This window comes from Coptis chinensis, chromosome 8, assembly GCF_015680905.1.
Source record: "Coptis chinensis isolate HL-2020 chromosome 8, ASM1568090v1, whole genome shotgun sequence".
NCBI classification, from domain to species: Eukaryota; Viridiplantae; Streptophyta; class Magnoliopsida; order Ranunculales; family Ranunculaceae; genus Coptis; species Coptis chinensis.
The window spans coordinates 83,574,824-83,595,462 of record NC_141463.1 but is presented as its reverse complement, the minus strand read 5'-3'; the positions used below and the strand labels follow the sequence as shown (position 1 = coordinate 83,595,462).

Sequence of the window (20,639 nt, the reverse complement as noted above, 5' to 3'; positions counted from 1 at the left end):
TATATATTCGCCATTAACAACCTATGGTAATTCAATTGAGTCCCTCGTGTCACCACAGATCTAGGGGCTGCTGGAACTCTGCATATTGGAGATTCAAGAGGGGTTCATGGAGTAGAATCTATCATCTCACATGGTTATGAAACGCTCAATGCTCCATAACCTATTTAGACTCCCATTAAGAAATAGAGGTAAGGTTTTATAGTCTAACCTATGTAGATATCAAACCTATTTAGACTCCCACTTAGATTGTACGCAAAAGCAAGCATAAGATATTAAATGTATTTCAAAAATAGGTTGTAAAGGTTCTTATGAGAATAGTTTCCATTACAAATAGCAAGCATAGATCAATATGGGATATGATGCTATAAAGTTGAATGTTGTATATAAAAGAAAAATAAAACAATAGTGAAGTTTAGAAAAAGAGTACCTATAATAGCGCAAAATTTGTTACCCCCAAATGGAAGGAAACCTGCAAGGCCGCAATAAAAGTACATTGATTCAAGTAAATAATCAACATGATCACCAACAAAAGGGTAGTGTTTATTGCAAGCTCAAAAGAGAACTCTGTGAAATTTGAAGAAAAAATGAATGAAACGTTCCAACCATATTCCAACAATATTAGAAACTTAATAACATTTGCTGGTAAGTAATTGATATTTTTAGTTACTGGTTTACAACACAAACAACAACAATCATATTCCATGGCCAAGAAAATAATTCCTAATCAAGAAATGAGAAGCGAACGGCCACATTAGATAGAAAACATGAAAAAATATTTCATAATATAATTCAAAAACATAAAGTCTGGGAAAAAAAAACTGAAAGCCACTTCAGTTCCTACTTCTTAATTCAATCCCAAAACCCAATTTCAAAAACTACATGTTGTAAGCAATATACCCAAAACTAAATTTTAGAAACTAAACGTATAAAGCAAATCCCAAATTCAAAAAGGATCTCATCAAATCCCCAAATCGGCTTCTTTAAAAAGGATCCCAACACTAAGTTAACTGAAACATCTAAAATTCAAGTCAAAGGGATTACAATTACTCACTCTTACCTGATTCTTAAGTTGGTGGATTACCTTATTACAATCTACGACCAATCCTGTTTCATATTTCAAATAACTTTTGAGCAGTGAATCAATCCAAGCAAAGATGAATTCATATTAATTTTTTTTTTATCAATTCATCAAATAATTAGTACTCAAATGAAACAATCAACCAATCAAGATCTCAAAAAAATTGAAAAATTGATGAATAAAAGGGAATTCACATGATTTAGAGAATTGAAAGTAACAATCAAACCTGATTTAGAGAAATAGACTGATGGTTTTCTTATCTAGGTCTTTTAATTTTTTTAATGATGAGAGGAGATTTGAGAGAGAGAGAGAAAGAAAAAGAGAAGCCAGAACGATATAAACTTAAAAGAGAGATCGAGATAGGACTAAATATTTGTATTAATTAGCATGCAATGAAGGGACTAAATAATTCTAATCCCTAATCAACATAGCAAAACAACTATAGGAACCATAATAACCACACCAGTCACTGTGAATGCAGTATCAGAACTTGTCTTCATTGCCACCAAACCGAAGAAACCGATAAGCAACACAACATATTGAGATACAATACAAAATCCTATGCATTCACTTGGTGTTCAAGTCTTCGGCACCATCCTCGGATTGTAGTCATAATAACTAAATGTATAAAATCAACTAAAAAAAAATTCATATAGACTTTGCTCAGGGAGTACAAATTAAATAATGTTATAGCTAAAAAAAATCGCAATATGAACTCACAGACCACCCAGTCGAAGGATGATATGTTCATAAGCACATTGAAAACCAAAAATGAGCACCATTTACGATTATTGGATTACTTTCGTTTCATTTCAATTATTTTCCTTTTGCGTTACATTTTATAAACAAAAAATCACCAGATATCACATTATATGCATTTTTCTACAATCCCAAATACATATTTTATCTTGCTTCCTTTTGTTCCCACAAATGCTCTTAGACAAGACGTAAGAGTATATTGATGCAAGATTATCAGAATTTCGAAGCATTACATACCAAGCTGGCCGGGAAAAGTTAAAGGAGTTTCACCAGCACTATGTTCCGCTTGGTCTGAAGCAAGGGGTTCTGGGTAATTCATGTGTACTACTCTTTAAGATTCTCATATATACATTACCATGAACTTCTTACTCTATTCCAAAAACGGGAAACCACGGTATATAGATCTTCTCTGATTAGTATATTGCGAGAAGATAGCTGGACACAAAACGTAGGATAACGGTCATGAGACAGAATCTTCAAATAAAACCTATACATCATACAAACAACAAATAGGAAACTATATATTCAAAATTTCCTCTTTCATGATTCAGAACAGATGTAAACTTAAAACAGATGAACCAGTTATAGAATGCACTCAGCCACTCAAGTACACCACCCTGGAATATTAATAAGCTAATATAAGACCCTTCAATCACACCAATGAAATACAAAAGATAGAGAAGGTGGAACACTAAATAATTAAAAAAAAATTGCCGGCCAATTAATTTGATCTCACAATATTTGAACTACATATCTTCTACCTCTGCAACTTGTGTATGCAAAACTGGATCTGATTACTTTATTTGTTTTCTACTTAGTTTCAATAACAACTTTCTGTAGAAAGGCTATGGTGTTGGTGTTGTCTGCCTCCATAAAATGTCTTTGGATGCCTACCTTCAAGTCATTCAATAGCTTCCATCCCAAGGAATACTTGTGCATGCCTTGGTTCCTGAATATCCCTGCAGCTGTCTTCTCCCAAATAGTTGCTAAAACTGCAAACACAAATGTTTCAAGTACTTCAATTCAAATGTTCTTAATCTTGCTCGTTCGATGCATACTAAGTAATTCCTCTTTGCATCAGCTACTGAGCAACATAGACATTGTCAAAGTACGGTAAATTTCAATTTCAACTCTTACAAAAAGCTCAAGATACATATAAGGGAAGGATCTTCTTTAGTCACACTATCCATAATCAAACAATCGAGAAAATTTCTTGAGTCATAACTCTTGCTGCCTATATATATATCCTTTACATATGTGCTGGACTTGAGCGATATTACGTTTCAAAATGTGGTTGCAATATCATGACAATATAATATTTCTTCTAGTTCAAACTAATAGCAGATACCATATTTGATCCAGTATATGTGGCATAAGTTTTGTTGATACAATGGCATTCCTTATGCTAGTACGCCCATATGAGTTAACTAACCCCGATTGGAGGTTTTCAAGAGCATAATTTAGACCCCACTTTATCCTCATGTATGCTACAACCCATAGAAAATACTTACTGCCATAAATAAAAGGCATTTGACATCCAACTAAACATTTAGATGTACCATTGACAACAAAGTTTTATCCCTACTGTTTGGTGTCTCAGCGGTACTATTTTGTCTTTAATAATTCTTGTAGTTCCGAGATGCCAGCAAAATGAAGTGAATGCTATTTTGCTATTCAACTCTTACTGAACCCTTACGTTGAAGAAATTCATCTTCAGAGTACTTTCTACAGCTACCATGAGACAATAGCTTACAAATTAATAATTCATCGCAGGCATGTGACATTAGATTTCATACATTGAAAGATTTGAAATCAATATAACAAAATAAATTTAGAAACTGATAGTTTTTAAAAATTTACTTATCTTTGCGTTAACTGAATGTTCTTCTTCTAATGGTTCTCAATGACGGCTTCTATCAATTGAGTAGACGATCTATAGCCCAGAGAAGAAAACTGTAGTTCAAATTTGAGAGCATGTGATTGGCGTGTCACTAACCTTCATACTGTATAGTGTATAAGATGCACGAGCAGGAGAAAATATGATTTTTTTTTCATTTGGTTATCTTTTACTGTTGGCAAAAGAAAGTGGGAGAGACATAGAGTGGAGATTGAGAGGGAGACGGAAAGTGAAAGGGCTCTGTGTATTTATGGTAATTAATGACACCGTAATTAATATTAAGTAGGTATTTATTGTGTGTGTACAATTCAAAATGGCGTGGATTTGGTTTTTTAATTAACTGCCTCATGAAATGACCGATTACACTTACTAAACAGTGTTAAACAACACTTTAATTGAAGGACAATATCGGTGTCACGCCAATCACATGCTCTATCCTTGACTTAACTTCCCGTGTTTGGAGTGTTTGATCAAGACTGTGATATCTACCCTCTCGTATCTGAAGCAGTAGGCAGTATATATGTGGTTATAAACCACAAAAGCGGTGTAGCTATGAAAAAATAGGAGAAGGGTGTCAGAAGGGACTCACAGATCTTAAGGAAATCTTGAGGCCTAATGGAGAGGCTTCTTTCAATTTCTTGACCGTTGATAGGCACCATTCATCGTTCGTTCTAGCTGCTTCATTTTCCTGCGAAAATACAGGTGCTTTATGTTAAGAGAGCATGGGACATACTTAATTTCCAGCAACTGACAATTTCACAAAATCACAAGCGTCTGACTCTTTCTGATTTTCTAGTTATCATCTCGGGTGAAGTTGGGGATAAAAGTGTACATCGGCTTTAAAAATACTATCATTATAAACAAAATGATATTACTATTATTTATTTATTTATTTATTTTTTCTGTAAATCGATTTATCAATGACAGCTATGGTGGGCATTTGGCAACGAAGAAAATGGTTGCAAAAGGAACGTCTCACTTGACATTCAAGTTGAGTTGTAAAGAAACTATTCCCTCCCAGTTCCCCAAAGGGTATTATCGAAACTGAGATACCACGTTTGAGAAACTGAGATACCACGTTTGAATTGCAACATTGGGCAGTAAAAAAAAATTGCTGACCCAAGTAATTTGACAACAAAACTAACATAAAGAGAAGGACATGGCCAGCATTTTCAAAACGCCAAGTGGACATAAAATAACTCGCTATTGAACAATACTTAAGACCATATTGTCCGCAATTTTAACAATGCAAGTTGTCACTCACAATAGCATCAAGTATTTCCTCCACTGTGCCATGGCAAATTGGGGCAAAAAGAAAGAGAGAGCACCTGCAAATGAGTCATTGTCAAGATCTGGAAAATCAAACAACAGAAGAAGAGTTGGTTTGGGGAGTCGGAAGAGCGGGGAGATTTGGGGATAAAGCAGGATAGAAATAGATAGAAAGATGAAGTGCCTCATTTGAACAAAAACAGCGACAAACATGACCAGAATCCAAAAGCTTCTTGGCATAATGGTTGTATAAAGAGTTGCGTCAAGACTGTCGATATGGACCATAATCTCCACCAATACCAGGACCTGCATAGCTAGGGTAAATTTGATGATCTACCACACTCAACAATAAATTAGAAAAATTTGATTAAAAAATTGACCTTCATCCCAATCCCAATCAAGGCCAAGCCATGAAAGATGTTGTAGGACAACATTCTTAGATTCCTTTGTAGATCTCTCCAAATCTGTGTCTTCTATCCGACAATACGTGCCTTTATGATGTTGTTCAAATCAAACATCATAAAAGATGTTGATCAACTGAAGACAGGATTCTACAAGCATCTGGTATATAACTGATAGGGACCCAATATCATCAATTGAAGACCACCGATCATATAGTTGTAACCAACAATCTGCAGCTGTCCAATTGTCAACATGCTCACGTACAAGTGTGCATAGTTGGGAAGCAGCCACCCGTCCTTCAAACATCCTATACTCGGGAGACAATGTAAGAATTGCCTGAACATCGCATAAGGTAGCTCGGTAGTCCTCTAGTGCCAGATAGAAACAAAACCGGAGTTCCAAGCATTCCAATGCAAGCTTGAAACCAAGAACACGGTTTATTTCTGCCAGAGCAGCTTCAACACTTTGCTTCCTCATCAGGCATGCAGCCCGATACATGTACAGGTAGTTAAGTGTTGGATCCAATTCTGCTGCCTTCTCAAGATTATCACACTTCTTCTCGCCTTCACAGTATAGTGCTCTCTCCTCATACATCCATTCAAGAGGGTTAAAGGAGGAAATCACATAGTTGAGTTTGTCACAAGACCGTTGTTTCCATCCCTTGATGAAATCCAGTCTAGCCAAGCCAGCAACAGAATAAGCATGGCCTGCTGACACAGCAGCCTCAAATAATCATTCAGTTTCGTCATATTCTTTCCTCAGAAGCCGGGTGCTTCTAGCTGACGAAAAGACAACTGCCTCTGCCTGCCACTGACTGAAGATTCAACTAACTGTTCCAAAAAGTAAGTTGTAATATCTGAACAGGGATCTCGGGCCATGGCAACCTCACATAGCAAACAGTATAGCGAGAATGAAGCAGACCCAACCATCATTGCTCTATGTTGCCTATTAGCGTCTCTGAATATCCTAACTACCTGATCATCACTCAAACAATTGGGAAGATCATGAAGGAACACTTGCAGACATGAAGCAGCAAGGACATTGGAGTTTTCTGCAAGAGCCTATTCCATAAGGTCCACTGCTTCTTCTCTTGAAGTAACAAAACATGAAAGTTTCCTGTCACAGGCATCTTTGAGCCTTTCACAGCAGAATTTATTGGGAAATATCAATAATTCCAACAAAAGATCAGGACAAATTTCATTTAGACTCCCAGTCTCACTAAAATCCCTGATTTCCCTCATACCCGATGGAGAAATGCCATTTTTGGAAAAATCTCTGTCTTCTTGTAGTGATTCAGTAAAATCCCCATTAAGCATTGCATTAAATGCAGCTGATAGGGCGGCAATCTTCTGCCGGTCACAGGCTATTCTCTCATCTTTAATTTGAAATAAGACAGTTCTAGACACCCGCTTCTCATTTATCCCATATATTTTAGGGGAATTGAAATCCATACCAGTGGGAAGCTGTGAGGCAATGTCTATTGGCCCAAACTCCTGAGCACATTTACCACAAGAAGCAAGCAACTCAGATATTAGCTCCTCGCCTAGCTTCTCGTACTTTAACCACGCCCCAAAAACAATTTTCTCATGAATTGTGCTTGCTTTCTGCCAAGCTAGAAGGAGACTCCTCCGTAACAGTTTGACTTCTTCAAGCTCTCTAAAGACTTGGAACTGTAGCAAGTAAAGGTTCGACCTCTCGTGAGGAGGGCAAGACTCAAGTTCTTCATGAATTTGAGCTAGAACTTCTACATAATCGACAGGCTTATAAAATGGGAGAACAGGCGGTTCGGGGGCCTTGATGAGAGATTCTCTAAGAACATACAAATGAACTCAATATCATGAAAAGGAAACTAAGCTAGATAATAAAATAAAATAAGTACTTACATCGAAGAAGGGGAAAATGGAGGGGATTTAGTAAGCTTTCCTCTCTCAACTTGAAGCCATGACTGTGGATTGAGTGCATGGATTTGGGTTTCTTTACAAGCTTCTGGCAGAAAAATATTTCTCATGGGGTGATCACAAATCAAACATCTGAAGAAAAAAGCAAAAATACGTGGTGAGTCTAAGTGATCACAGAGGAGATTGCCCTATGAAGTAGGAACTGACTAAAATGTTTAAAATGAGTAAATTGATCACAGTCAATTGTGCCACTGAATCAAGAAACAGACTGTTCAGCTTTTGGGGCCATGAAGAAAAAGGACTGAACAGCAAGGAAAAAATTGCACATCCCAAAACTATACGCACGTCAAATTCTGCTGAACACAGGACCCATTGATTGACCACACAGAATCAACTATGAAAGTGATAGACAAAAGCTCCTTTAACACGGTACAGTCATTGCTGAAAAGACCTGAAATTAAAACTCATGAAATTAAAAGCAATTACACCAGCTCCTTGAACACAGGTTCCTTGGGTGAAATAAAAATTCGAAATTAAAAAATGAAAATCTAATCTTTTCTTTTTGATAATCAAAACTCATACAACAAAGCAATCGGCTTGCTAGAGACATCGATTCCATATTTAATGTCATTGGTTTTTATAAAGAGAGAGATGAACACAGAATTATAGAATCAGAAATTTACTTTTGATAAGATCAAAAGGTAGATAGGAGATAAAGAGAGTGGTCTTCCTCCATGACACTTTCTTCTCCGAGCTCTTCTGTAATGGTTTTACACTCAACTTTTTGGTTACTTTTTTTTCCTTTGGTCTTACGGGGAGAAACCCAAAATTAAAAGAATGAGAGTAGTAGTTTCATTTGTAATGAGAAAAAAAAAATATGAGAAGCAGAAGAGATGAGAGACGAAGGGAAAAGAAACTCTTCGTATTCTCTTGTTTGACTTTTCATTTCTTAACGTTGTATTAAACTAGATAACTGATGAGCAGTGGGGGCGTGACCGGAGGGTGGAGAAGATCGAGAGAGGGAGAGATGGGTTTGTGGGTGGGGAGAGAGAGAGAGTTAGGGTTTGATAGAGGGAAGGAAGGAGGGAGAGGGAAAGAGAGATGGTGAGGACAGACAGACAGAAACCAACCAACTTTGTTTTTGTCCGCATAGCCCCCCTTCTGCCAAGATTGTTCGCTCCGCTCACCTGATAACCCAATTATTAAATGTCATTTATAGTAATGCTTTATAGTAATGCGTACAATTCAAAATGGCGTGGAATTGGTTTTTTAATATATCGTGACATGAAAAGACGTACTGATTGCTCCTATTCAAAGGTCTTAAGCAATATTTTAATTTAAGAACAATATTGGTATTGAAAATTTATAAAAGCATAAAAAGACAAAATAGTTCTCGTTAATAAATATCTAGGCATTTGATTTAATTATTCATCCAGAGATATTATGCGTAAGAAAAATACTCGAATGAATTTAAGAGGCCACGGTAATTATAGGATATGCTACTAGTAGAGATTTGTCGAAAAATGAAACTGTTAAAATATAAGCTCATAAGTTATTGTACAATAATTAAAATTAGTTTTGGTCCACTTAAGCCGAAACAAACTCATGTTTTGAACAAGTTTTGTGAAACAATATTTTTGCTAATTCGGCTCCAATTTGTCAAAAATGTCATATTCATGATAGTGTGTCGAATTTTCAGGTTTTCATATATATTTTCATTTTTGTATATTGGGCAAGTGGTCGGGTAGGCCTAATTAATAATTTTTGTAATGATATGCCTAATTAACTCTTTCAAATGGAAGTGTTATACCGTAGGTAATAAAGTATTAGTTGATAGAGAGGGTGAGGAATTCCCCCTCTCGCTATCAGCTAATAAAAATCTCGGGCGACACTCGAATAGACGTCTGAGTAAAAAAACATTCGGACGTCACTTGGAGTGTCGTCTCTATCTATTTCTAAAGTCACAATTTGAAAATTTTAAACTCGGACGTCACTTCAAGTGACGTCCCACTTTAATTTAAAGAGGGACTTGACATCCGAGTTTAAAATTGAACTTTTTTACACTTCTCCATTGGGAACAATAGAGAGTGGATATTTATGGACTCTACAATAATTTATAATTGGAGTTGTAAAATCCTAATGGCACCTAGGTGGCGCCTATGTGGAGGTGTAATATTTTTATCCCCATTGGAGATGCCCTTATGGATAGAAGTTAGCTCCACTGATTTTTAGGGTGCATTCGTGAAATACTTGAGATCGAGCAATGGCAGGTTTCCTATTATATTACCTTTCTTTCTCTTTTGATTTTTTTTTAATGACATACTTGAACTGAGTAATAAACCTCACATATACAGAGTGAGTGCTGAGCTGCTGACTCACAAGTAGATATTTACTTTGATACTTTTTGGAGAAGACTCCACATTGAGTCTTAGAGTGAGTATTCCAAATCTAAGAAATAGGCATTTTAGAGTGGTTAGTATAGACACTGTTATTGTATTTCTAATAGTTTAATTTAGCTCAACTATGGACCCGATGTAAAGTGTTGTAGATAAAATTTATGCATCTGAAGTGGTTGTTCATTTTTTGCACCTTAGTTGCTGAGGTGCTCTAATTTGACTCCTCCAAGTTACATAGCTCTTCCATAATTGTGATAAGAAACTTTGCAAGAATAGACAGATTACTTCCACTAAAATTTTATTCTAATTGATATATATACTAAAGTATACCATCAATTTTCAGCCTGGAATTTGTTCATTAACTCACAGATGCACGATCATATGCCAAAGTTTTGTTTGATAGTTGGAAAGCTAGCTTTACGAGCTTGAATAGCATTGGTGTCTATTTCTATAGGTGCATATGAGCATGGTCGTTAGTCAAAGGTTGAATTCAAATCACTTGAGAGATAACTTTGAGAAGGGGTCTTACACTCTTAGGGACGTTGTTTATGTTTATAACTTTGAAAGGTATAGTGTGGACGTTTTCTAATGAAACATGAAGCCAATACTTAGTGTTTTAGTGCTTGATAGTTTACTCTATTTGTCGTTTTTTGTTCTTTTCGAATGGTCCTATATCTGGAATTTTTTGTTGCGCTTGAATAAATTATCGCCTTTGTAGTTTGTACCATTAAGTGTAGTATTAGGCTATCATTCATATATGTGTTTGGGGTGTCGCTTATTTCACATTTGATGCCAAGAGTAGTGCAATTTAAGTGTCACATGGAACTGTTTTTATTAACGCATCCCTCACCCTGAAAAGCATAATACTAATAAATGCCAATAATTACATTGAACAATGTTTTTCATATTTTCTTAGGAAAAATTGTCTGATATATTCTGGCACATTTTTTAAGCTCGTGCTTTTTACACATGATCAAAGTTGTAGTATGGTACTCTATAAAACGAATCGAGGGTAGTACATAGTGAAGCTAAGCAGAAACTAGCGGATTTCATATTTAAGAGGTAACCAATATGTAAACATGTATTTCTATTGTGGTTTAGTGCAACCAGTTTTGTTGTAGTATCTTTGTTGGCGTGGTTAGTTGTAGGAGCTCACTTAAAATTATAATGTATTTTTTTATGTTTAATCATGAGTCCGCTTATTGTAATTAATAAGGTTTGGGCTTTTCTGTATGCAGAATCAAATATGAAATTTCCTTTTAGGTTTTGTAATAATAGATGGGTGTACCTTATGTGTGTGAAACAAATAGGACGTCTTAAGGTTTTTGGTTAACTAGATGGCTGTAGGCATATGCGCTAACCTGTGTACATGTAAATATTTTAAAGGGGTGTCGAGCCAGCCTATCTTTAAACTTGAAACTATTAATTGCGTGATTAAATGGTGTAATTCATTTTTTATTTTTATTTTTCTATTTTTAGATGCATGTCTATGAATTAGTTATTTGATACCATTGCTTAATTAACTACACAATTTACAGTCTATTTCTTTTTGACCCTATAAGGCTTGCTTCTTCATTTTTTATTGCTTGAGGTTTGTGATTTTTTTTTGGAGGCACTGCGAAGTTTGGTTCACCTTAAAACAACACAAAGTTTAAGTGGGTGAGAGTTGACTATTTGACACTTCACAATTTGAGCTCTACGGTTTTGCTACTCCTTTTGTTTCCAAGGTGTGGTAGGTACCTAATAGGTGATACATGTACTTTTTCCCTCTTGTAGTGACCAGAGTTATATTATCCTTTGCATGAGAAAGTGCACTGTATAGGTTGCTGCCATCGACTTCACTTTACTTGGTACATTCATATGAATTTTATTTTAGTTTCCCTTTTACGTTGTCTGACTTCCCATTATATATTGTTTTATTCACATGTAGGCTGAGTATCATCTTTATTACAATGTTTTTATATCTTATTCGTATTTAAAAAAGAAAATAGCTTTAATCTCAATTAGTAGCATCTCCTATAATGATCTTGGCCTCTTAAATTCATCCAGGTATTTTTCTTACGCATAATGCCCATGAATGAATACTTAAATTAAAACACCTATATAATATTTATATAATATTTAGAAGGGTTGCTTCGTATTTCTTGCCCTCTACAAATTTAATGTACTCATTTTGTCCTTAAATTGAAGTATTCTCTAACTGTTCTGAATGGGAGTAATCCGTCATTCTGTGTGGGTCATACATTAAAAATCCAAATCCGCGCCATTCTTTTCCAACTATACGCACCATAAATATCATTTAATTATTAGGGCGTTAGGAATATGAAAGGACTGGAGAGAGTATGAAAGGATGGAAAAAGAGAAGGCTAGAGAGAGAATACGAAGGGAAGGAAGTTGTTATTTTCTTCACTTCTTCTTGCTTGCTTTATCCCCAAATTTCTTCATTGCTCGATTATTGGAAAAAAAAACTCTCAATTGCACCGGTTTGATTTTTAGAATTGCTTTTCGGGAAGACTCGCTCCCCGCGTGCTTCTACCCTGGGTATAATTACATTTGGCACCATGCATTTTAGTTACTAAGAGTATTTCATGAACTTCCGACTATTGCAGATTGTGTCTAATCTGAGGCCATTGTCTCCTGTCTTGAAAATTAACGTGTATTCTCCTTTTTATCATAAATTAAAAATGGGATCATGTTTTGTTTGGGGTTTTGCTGCTGGGTTGGGTATATATGGTTCCTTCTCTTCCCCTGTCTCCCATTATGTTGTGATTCCGCTCTAAACATTTTGTGTCCTTTCAGTGAACATCACATACATTAATTGAGCTTGGGGGTTTTCGGAAAAAGTAGAGTTGCTATCACTCTCGAATACAGGTAACTTCGTCTTTTAATTGTTCAATTGCTATGTCAGAGGTTTGTCTCCTATTTTGAACTTATCATTTTTTTTTCTTTTTTGAATTGCTTCAAAATGCTGAAGAAGCGGATTTTTCTGCTAATGATTTTACTACAGTTGGATTAAAAGCCTTTGATGGTGTTCTTCAATCAAATATTGTATTGAAGACTCTCAATCTTTATGAGAATCGCATCAGAAATGAAGGAACTAAGGTAAGATGAAGGCCGTGCGTAAATATTGTACTTGGAACAAATGCATAGAACCATATCAACAAGTTTTCATATGTCGCCCTTCTCCATATGTGTGTGTGGAGTGTCAATGCAATGGTGATACTAATGTTGGACAGTTGGAAGGCTTAGACCAAGAGTAATGGGCCAATATAGTCAAAAAGGGAACATTACTTCCACATGATTAGTGGGGTTGAGGAGTATTTGGCTGTTTTAACACGGTCAGTGGGGTTGAGGAGTATTTGGTTGTTTTAGTATGTCATTTTCAGTTGAATCTACAAAATGAATCTTTATGGTCTTGATTTTGTAACATCCTTCAGTTCCAACCTTTAAGCACCATAAATGACCTTGGTGGTTTTCTTAATTTTGTTTGCTGAACTGTTTGTGATCTTCCTTCTTCATTACCTCGGATGTCTTGATGTGTCTTATATAATTCTCAGAATTGAATGTTCCTTCCTTCCCCGCTTTTGGTGTCTATTTGCTTACGGTTCTCCCTTAAGGGGTTTTTCAAAACGTTGGATGCTTCAAAACTTGGCTCCGTGTTACTTGCTCTATTTATTTGTTTGGTTGCAAGCATTTGGTCGCTTACTTCTTTTATTGATCCTTTAGATGTAAGGCTATCACAGTTGTTTTTAATTGTTCAGCCTTTTTAATTTTTTGCAGCGCTGTTTCTAAAGTTTGGTTTTTGAATCTTGACGAAGACTACTGAAAAGGCAAGGAAAGATTGGTCACTGAAAGAGGGGCCTGACGGTTTCCAGGTAGTTAGTTGGAGAGGAAATATCTCAGTGGCAGGTACTCTTTCTATCTTGCCTTTAGCAACCAAATTTTATAATAGTTGATAACATTTGTTGCAATTCCATAATGCAACTGAATAGATACATGGTATAATTTTCGGAATGAATTATATATGTGTACACATGTTGAGTTTAGGTTACAAGCAGGTGAATGGTTTTGAGTTTCAGACGTAAACTGCAAATTTTGTTTTCATATACATACATGTAAGGCTAACTTATTGAAGTAGGCGGAAGAGCTTTATTTTTTAGGCGGAGCTATGACTGAAGATATCAATCATGCAAGAAACGTAATATATATATTGGAATTACTACGCATTCATGGTGGTTGTAATAGCATTTCCAAAATGATGAAAATTGAACTTTCACATATGAACCTGTAGGGGGAGTGGGAGTTGCCAATTACAAATGATACTATAGATTATGAGTCGTCTTTGTCATGTCTTTAAGATATTTTCCAATGTTCAAGGCTCTTGGGTCTTAAAAGCCTAAATATAGACCGATTAATCTCGGTTAGGCGCATTAGTGAATCATTGGTAATCTCAATTGATGGTGATGGTTGGCGTACATGGAATAGTGATTGCATTATGTTTTACAAACTTATAATTTTGAAAATTATAGGATGAGAAAGAAGCTAAAAGAAACACTTTATCAGCTCTTCGTTCGCTACAAAAGAAACGATGTGATTGTTGGGATGAAAAATTAGGCATATAAGTTCTCATGCATATATTATCAAGTGATGGTAACATTAGAATATATTACTATAATAACCAAATGTTATTTGTGCTTTTGTAGTGTTTATTTATGCAAGATTTCCCAACTTATCAGTTGGATCTCATAAGAGATGGAGATAAAAGAGGCAAATAGGATACTACTATCTTCTTCATCAGTCCTCTCTTAATGGTAATTTTTTCCCCTTTTATTCTTTATTTGTTTGTTTGTTTGTTTATCTTCTTTTGATCAAGTTGTTGTGCGTAAGTAAATAAGTTTACAGGCTTATTATTTATTTGCTGGAGTGTGAGATTTGATCACAAACCATCTGATTTTGATGATTGTGAAATTGGGTGTGGTGTAACTTGAGCTATTTGTTTCATTGTTTTTGGCACTTGACTGTTTGGTGTAACTCTATTCTAGCGACATCCACTGTATGCCTACATCAGAGTGCAAAATCTTTTTACTGATTTTTTTTTTCTAATTGTCCTTTATTTGTCGAGACAAAGAGAGACAGGGATGCTATTTTAATTTAACCTTTCCAAGTCGAATAACTCTATTGTAGTTCTATGTGGCTCATCTAATTTTTGCTTAAATACTTGAAGTGTTCTTTACTTCTTTCTGATTGAATTTTTTCCAAGCTATAAATTCTTACGTAGTACACTTTTATCTGGTTTTTGTATGTGGGTGGTCACTTTTTCATCAATTTCCTCTGCATCATTTTTTTCAAATTGTCTACCATACTATTCTAGAATTCATTGCTCCAACACATGTTTATCCATATCCAAAATGCAAATTATAAAAGAAAAAACCACTTCAGTTTAGTAGCGGTTTTACTTTTCAAGGTTGAGACCTATCATCAGCCTGCCAAACCTTTTATGGACTCTAAATAGATCAAAGAGGCACTATGGAGCAGAAGATTTAAGGCAACGGTCTACTTGGTTGATGTACAATACATATCCCATGCATAAGTTCATACCAAATAAAGTCAAAATACATACCCCATTTAGCAGTATAAGCATGGAGAATACTGCTACTTTCTTTACAAGATTTATTGATCGTATATTCGTATTGATGATTTGAATTCACCTGATCTCTGCTTGTATAGCTCTCTGCGAGCAATTGAAGCGCTGCACCTTTTGCATTCTGCATTCGATTCAATGCCATGCTCCCACTAGCATCAACCACAAATATCACCTGCCACGAACTGCATATTTATAGAACAAAATAATATGCACTTACTGATGCTAATAATATATTGGGTTGTAGATAGCGGTTCATACTGGATTGAAGAGCTCAGATCTGATTTCAGCACTGGTAAAAAAAAAGGACTAATGGAAAAAGAATAATCTTTCCAGCACTAATAACATTTAACTATTGCTGTTTAGACATGCATTCTACACTTCCCTCGCCTATGGCTACTATGTGGGAACAAAGGCATCCTTAGTTGCATTACTACTTGAACTAATGATTCAATATACGAATGTGTTAAAAATGATCGGCAACGTATTGTTCAAGCACTAAATCTTTTTTCTTCTTCAAGTGATCTAGATATATTTGAGCTACCGCAGTGTTTCTCACGTGTAAATTGGTGATACTTTAGTATTATACACTGAATTGTTAAATTCCTTTTTTTCTCTTTATTTTAAACATGTCTTCTTTTTGTGATTAGTTTTAATGTTAGTATTCATAGGTCAGTATGCATTTGTATGCCTTGGTCATTTAGTATGCATATATGTTATGAAGATAGAACGAGTCATTCCCATTTTTCATGGACATTCAAAGAGAAGTTGAAGATATCTCCATCGTTCCCTTGAAAGTCTCTCCTTCGACATATATTTGTGTGTTTGTGTGTATGTGGTGGCACAAGTTTAGGGTGTTTGAGTGTGGTCTTGATTAAACAGGTTCGATTGTGTTCAAATGAGCGTATTTAATTATAAGTAAATAGTGCATATTGTTTGATACACAAGTACTGTGATGCGTTGCTTATATCTGCAGTATGCAGGGATTACAAACAAAGATTGTAAGTAATGCACGAGGTTATTAGGCATTTATGCTACTGAAAACTTCATCAAGGAAAAGTCTGTTGACAGGAGCCTCTACAAGGATAGTAGCAAGTCGGTCTTTACCAATATTATAATTGAAGTGTTCATGTCTCACAAGACGCCACTGGATGGGCCTGTTGGGGAGTGATGCAGAGGAGCATATCGGGTTTGCGCGTTCACTGATGTACCTGATTAGGGTGTCATACTAGCATCTAGAGTTGTTCAGTTGCTTTATAAGCTTGACAAGGTTTGCTCATTCAAGGATGTACCTTGCATGATGCCTTTCAGCATGCATCTTTAAAAGCTGGCGGAAGAAAACATTCATTGTAGTACAGTACTAAAAATCTGTGAGCATTAGCAAAACAGGAATTATTAGTATTCACGTAATGTGTATTTTAATTATGGCCATAGTAGCAGGCCCTATCAAGTTATGCAGTTGTAGTTAAGGATCTCAACTTTTTCAAGTCTATTGCTTCCGGATTGGCGGGATTGCTTATTTCGTAGAAGTTTTTATTTATTATTTTTTCTCCTTTTCTATGTCAATGGAATGGACGGAGTAATTATTGTCTTTCTTATTCAAATTTAGACAAAACAATTATTCTTTATTCCTTTGTTTACCATGTTACATTGGGTCTTCAACTTCTTCTTATGACGGACCAATTGCAAAAGAAAATTCACTTCTTTTCTTTTTATTTTATTTTTTTCTATAATCATATCTTCTTTTCTTTTTATGCATAGCATTGTACCTAAATGTGTTCCACACTTCTATAGTTGCACCTTTGAAACCATGTAACTTTTTTTGTAAGATTATTACAGTGGTGCTGACTTTGTGAACAAGTGATTACATCTAAAAACGTGCAGAGCACGAGCATTTTGCTAGTATTTATACTGTTTCAACTTGTTTACGTCCTGTTCGAGCACCCTATTTCTTGTTATCTGATATTTAGCCTGATTCCAACTTTCAGGAAATGGCCGAGAACCCCGAGATAGATGTTAAATTGTGTGTTAGTGGTGATGCTAGGAGACTTGTGACATGGTTATAATGAGAGAAACCAAGAAGAAGGAAGATGGAGAGAGAGTTGGAGTGGGTCTTCTCTGAATTGTGTTGTGTTTACTCACTTAGAGAAGACGATGAATTATCATTGATTTATATAGAGATTACATCTAGAGTTGGGTTCCAATTAGGTAACCGAACACATTTAGAATAGGACTTCTAATACAAGTAAAAGACAAAATAAGAAACCGACTCTGTGAGTCGAACATGTGAGGATAGTGTGCGCCCCTTGTATTCTCATTAATGGAAGCACGTCGTGAACGTGTTAAACTCAACGTTGCTCGTATGTATCCCTTCTCCATTGCACTGTGTTTGTCATATGTGTTGTTTGCTTCTACTTTCTGGCCCTTCTTCCTTGTTTACATTATTATCCATCTAATGGTCGGATATCTATCAGAAAAAGCCTTTAAGAGTTATCAGAAAAGCTTTATTTTCAACAGAATGTGCAAAATGAGGCGGTCAAATTTGAGCCGAACTAAATTTTTTGACAGATATACCAGTCAATGAACTAGTGGGAGGAGAAAATATCTCCACATATTTTACAATCTCCTTCATAAAGAATCAGAAAATTTAATCTTGATGTCAAGAGTTATTTTTAAGTCTGGAATCCTCCTAATTCAGTGACGTGCCACATAAAGCGTATACAGTTGGTGCCTCATAAATAAGTGGAGGTTGCTGATATTCAGACGATATGGAGAATGGATAGCTCCAGGAGGGTGGATGTAAGCCTAAAAAGAACGGTTATGTAATGTGTTCGAAGGCATGTAAAGTCCTAGAAGTAGAAAATGAGAGGAACATAAGCACACTTAACTTACGTAGATTCCTGCATTTCGTTGTGTTTTGTACTTTTTTGTCTACATTTGTGTGCCTTCTCTTTCTCGGTAGCCAAAGTCCATTTTCCTTGCGATGTTTACAGAAGCCTAAAATCCAAAATATTCTATACATATGTTTCTATGCAATTGGGATAAGGAGGAATACCTTCTGTAGTTCTGTGATTCATGGCCGAATAAAGCATCATAAGCCACATCAGTAATACACTTTATGTAATCCACAAGGTGGAATAATAATGAGGTACACATCTAATCAGCCGATGACCGTGTATCTTTCTTGGTGACATAGAGTAAATTTATTGCATGCATGGGCATTCCAAAATCATTCTGTATATTGCAAGTTTGCACCTGTGGCTTATTGTTTCAATTCATATGTTTTTTTCCTGAGATTCGTTGAAGTTGCTTTTGCTCAAAATTTAAATGATGGTCTATGCTGCGAACATCATGTGTTTGGCATTATCTAAAGACTTAACTCCACTTTTCATGAAGTTCTCAAGAAAGAGGAAGAGGAAAAGAAGGCCAAAGTGGGAAGTAGTCGACAAAGAATGAGCACTGGTCAGTTATTTACCAGAACAATTCTGCCAAGTCAATCTTTATTTTAATTTTTAAGTGGCCAGTTTTTTTTGCTTCTTTTTTGAGAGCACTTATATCTATGTGGTGGTAGGATACTCTTTATACTTCAAGAAAAAGTTTGAAGAAGCTGGTCGCAAATTTTGACCAACTCTAGGTGGTTGCAAATTTTGATTGCAAATTTGATTTTAGATTCCACCCTACGCGACATTAGTACTATCGCGAGCCATTGGTACTGTCGCGCGCCAGTATTAATGTCGCGTGCTATGTTTGTTTAAATGTCGCGCAATAGTTAGAGTTTTGTCATTTCACACATTTTTTTTCAATTTAGTTTCTCTAGTTCTAGCAACAAAAAATAAATTCCGACGACGAATATGTCTATAATAACCAAACAAGATGGAGTGGTGACGGTGAGAAAGAAGAAAACAGTGGTAATAGTGCATACGTTTGGAACAATCCCATTGGTGATCTAGATGATGAACCAAACACTTCTGGAGCTGGAAATCGTGGAGCCGAGGTCGACGATCCATTCTTTAGCCGATGCGACAAGTCGATTTTGAATTTCCTGCTGAGGCTATTGATTTCAGCCATCTTAGGCCAGTGTCTATGAGGTTTCATGATAGGCATATCTCAAGAGTTGTTCTTAAACTACATGTATGTATTTTAATTTCATATATTAGTAGTAGTAGTTAATTTTAGTAGTTAAATACGTACGTTTTTTTTTTTTTTTTAATTTTAGTTTCATTTTGCGTACATTAGAGATGTGTTATGTATCGGGTTTGGTGCACTCCACGTGCGCTTAAGACGTGGTGGGATGATATTAAAAAAGTCGGTGCACTTGACCATGTTAGAGATGCAATTTTAGCGACTCCCTTTGGTCATCTAGTTGACATACCTTACAATAAGACTGACATTCAGGGAGTTATTAATGGTTTAGTTGAGAGATGGTGGGATAGTACACATACTTTTCACTTCCCTCAGGGAGTGTTGAGCTTCACTCCACTAGATTTTTGCATGATATCTGGTTTGAGTATAGGATTAGGTAACCCGTTGAGATGTAGCACTAAATTCCAGAGTTGTGCCCAAATGATGACTTTCTTCCCTTGTCGTAGAGGAGTCATATAGACAAAGCCGTGTTAGGATTTCGGTATCAAGGCTGCATACATTACATTGTTGACTCTTGATTCGGGGTTGCGCTTTTGATAAATTATTTGTCACTTGAGTTCCGATGATGGTCAAGCACATGTTGTTGAGTATGTAAGAGCTTTCAGATGTATTTGATGGGCTTCTTTTTTTCCTTCCGGTCATTCCACGATTAACTTGAGGTATCTAGCCAACTTTAAGCACTTGCATGAGTTAGGGTATTGATTTTGGTGGAGCCATATCTCGCCATTTGTTCGTTGTTTAGATAGGGCTTCTCAGCAGACTGGTGTTGTCAGTAGTCCCCAGATGGGAGAGTTTGTCATTCTCTTAGAGGTATGGTTTTATGAGTATTTCCGTACTGCAAATCCTATCCTCACATAGTATATCGATGAGAGGCCTAGGCTTCGGGCTTGGCACGGACCTCGTCGAGCTCGTCTGACCAGTGAGATCAGTCATAACATAACTTCTGTCCGAACCTAGATCGAGCTTAGCACACATGCTTCTATTGTTTGGAGGCCTTGGAGGACATCTGTGCACATCGGCGCGAATGACTGTAGATACACATTGATGATTTCTCATAGGAGGATGGTATTCACTTGTGGGAGTGATATGGAGTGGTATTTAGGAGATAGATGCTACAGACAACTCACACCATGCTTTGGTATCCCCCTGATCCGCC

At 36.0% G+C, this 20,639-nt stretch overlaps 1 long non-coding RNA gene and 1 pseudogene across 2 annotated transcripts; one reads left to right on the top strand and one right to left on the bottom strand.

Annotated features, from left to right (window-relative positions):
- Nucleotides 1-2,503: 2,503 nt before the first annotated feature.
- On the bottom strand, nt 2,504-8,434 carry LOC147483609 (ETO1-like protein 1; annotated as a pseudogene). Its single transcript, XR_015203908.1, has 9 exons — nt 7,987-8,434; nt 7,649-7,754; nt 7,289-7,435; nt 5,384-7,214; nt 5,188-5,309; nt 4,999-5,062; nt 4,324-4,422; nt 3,698-4,233; nt 2,504-2,829 (listed from the first exon to the last, which is right to left on the bottom strand). The product of XR_015203908.1 is annotated as an ETO1-like protein 1 (transcript).
- A 4,858-nt stretch (nt 8,435-13,292) lies between these two features.
- Nucleotides 13,293-16,859, top strand: LOC147483608 (uncharacterized). The gene is made up of 3 exons (XR_015206127.1): nt 13,293-13,608; nt 14,403-14,510; nt 16,324-16,859. It is a non-coding gene; the product is annotated as an uncharacterized LOC147483608 (long non-coding RNA).
- Nucleotides 16,860-20,639: the final 3,780 nt, after the last annotated feature.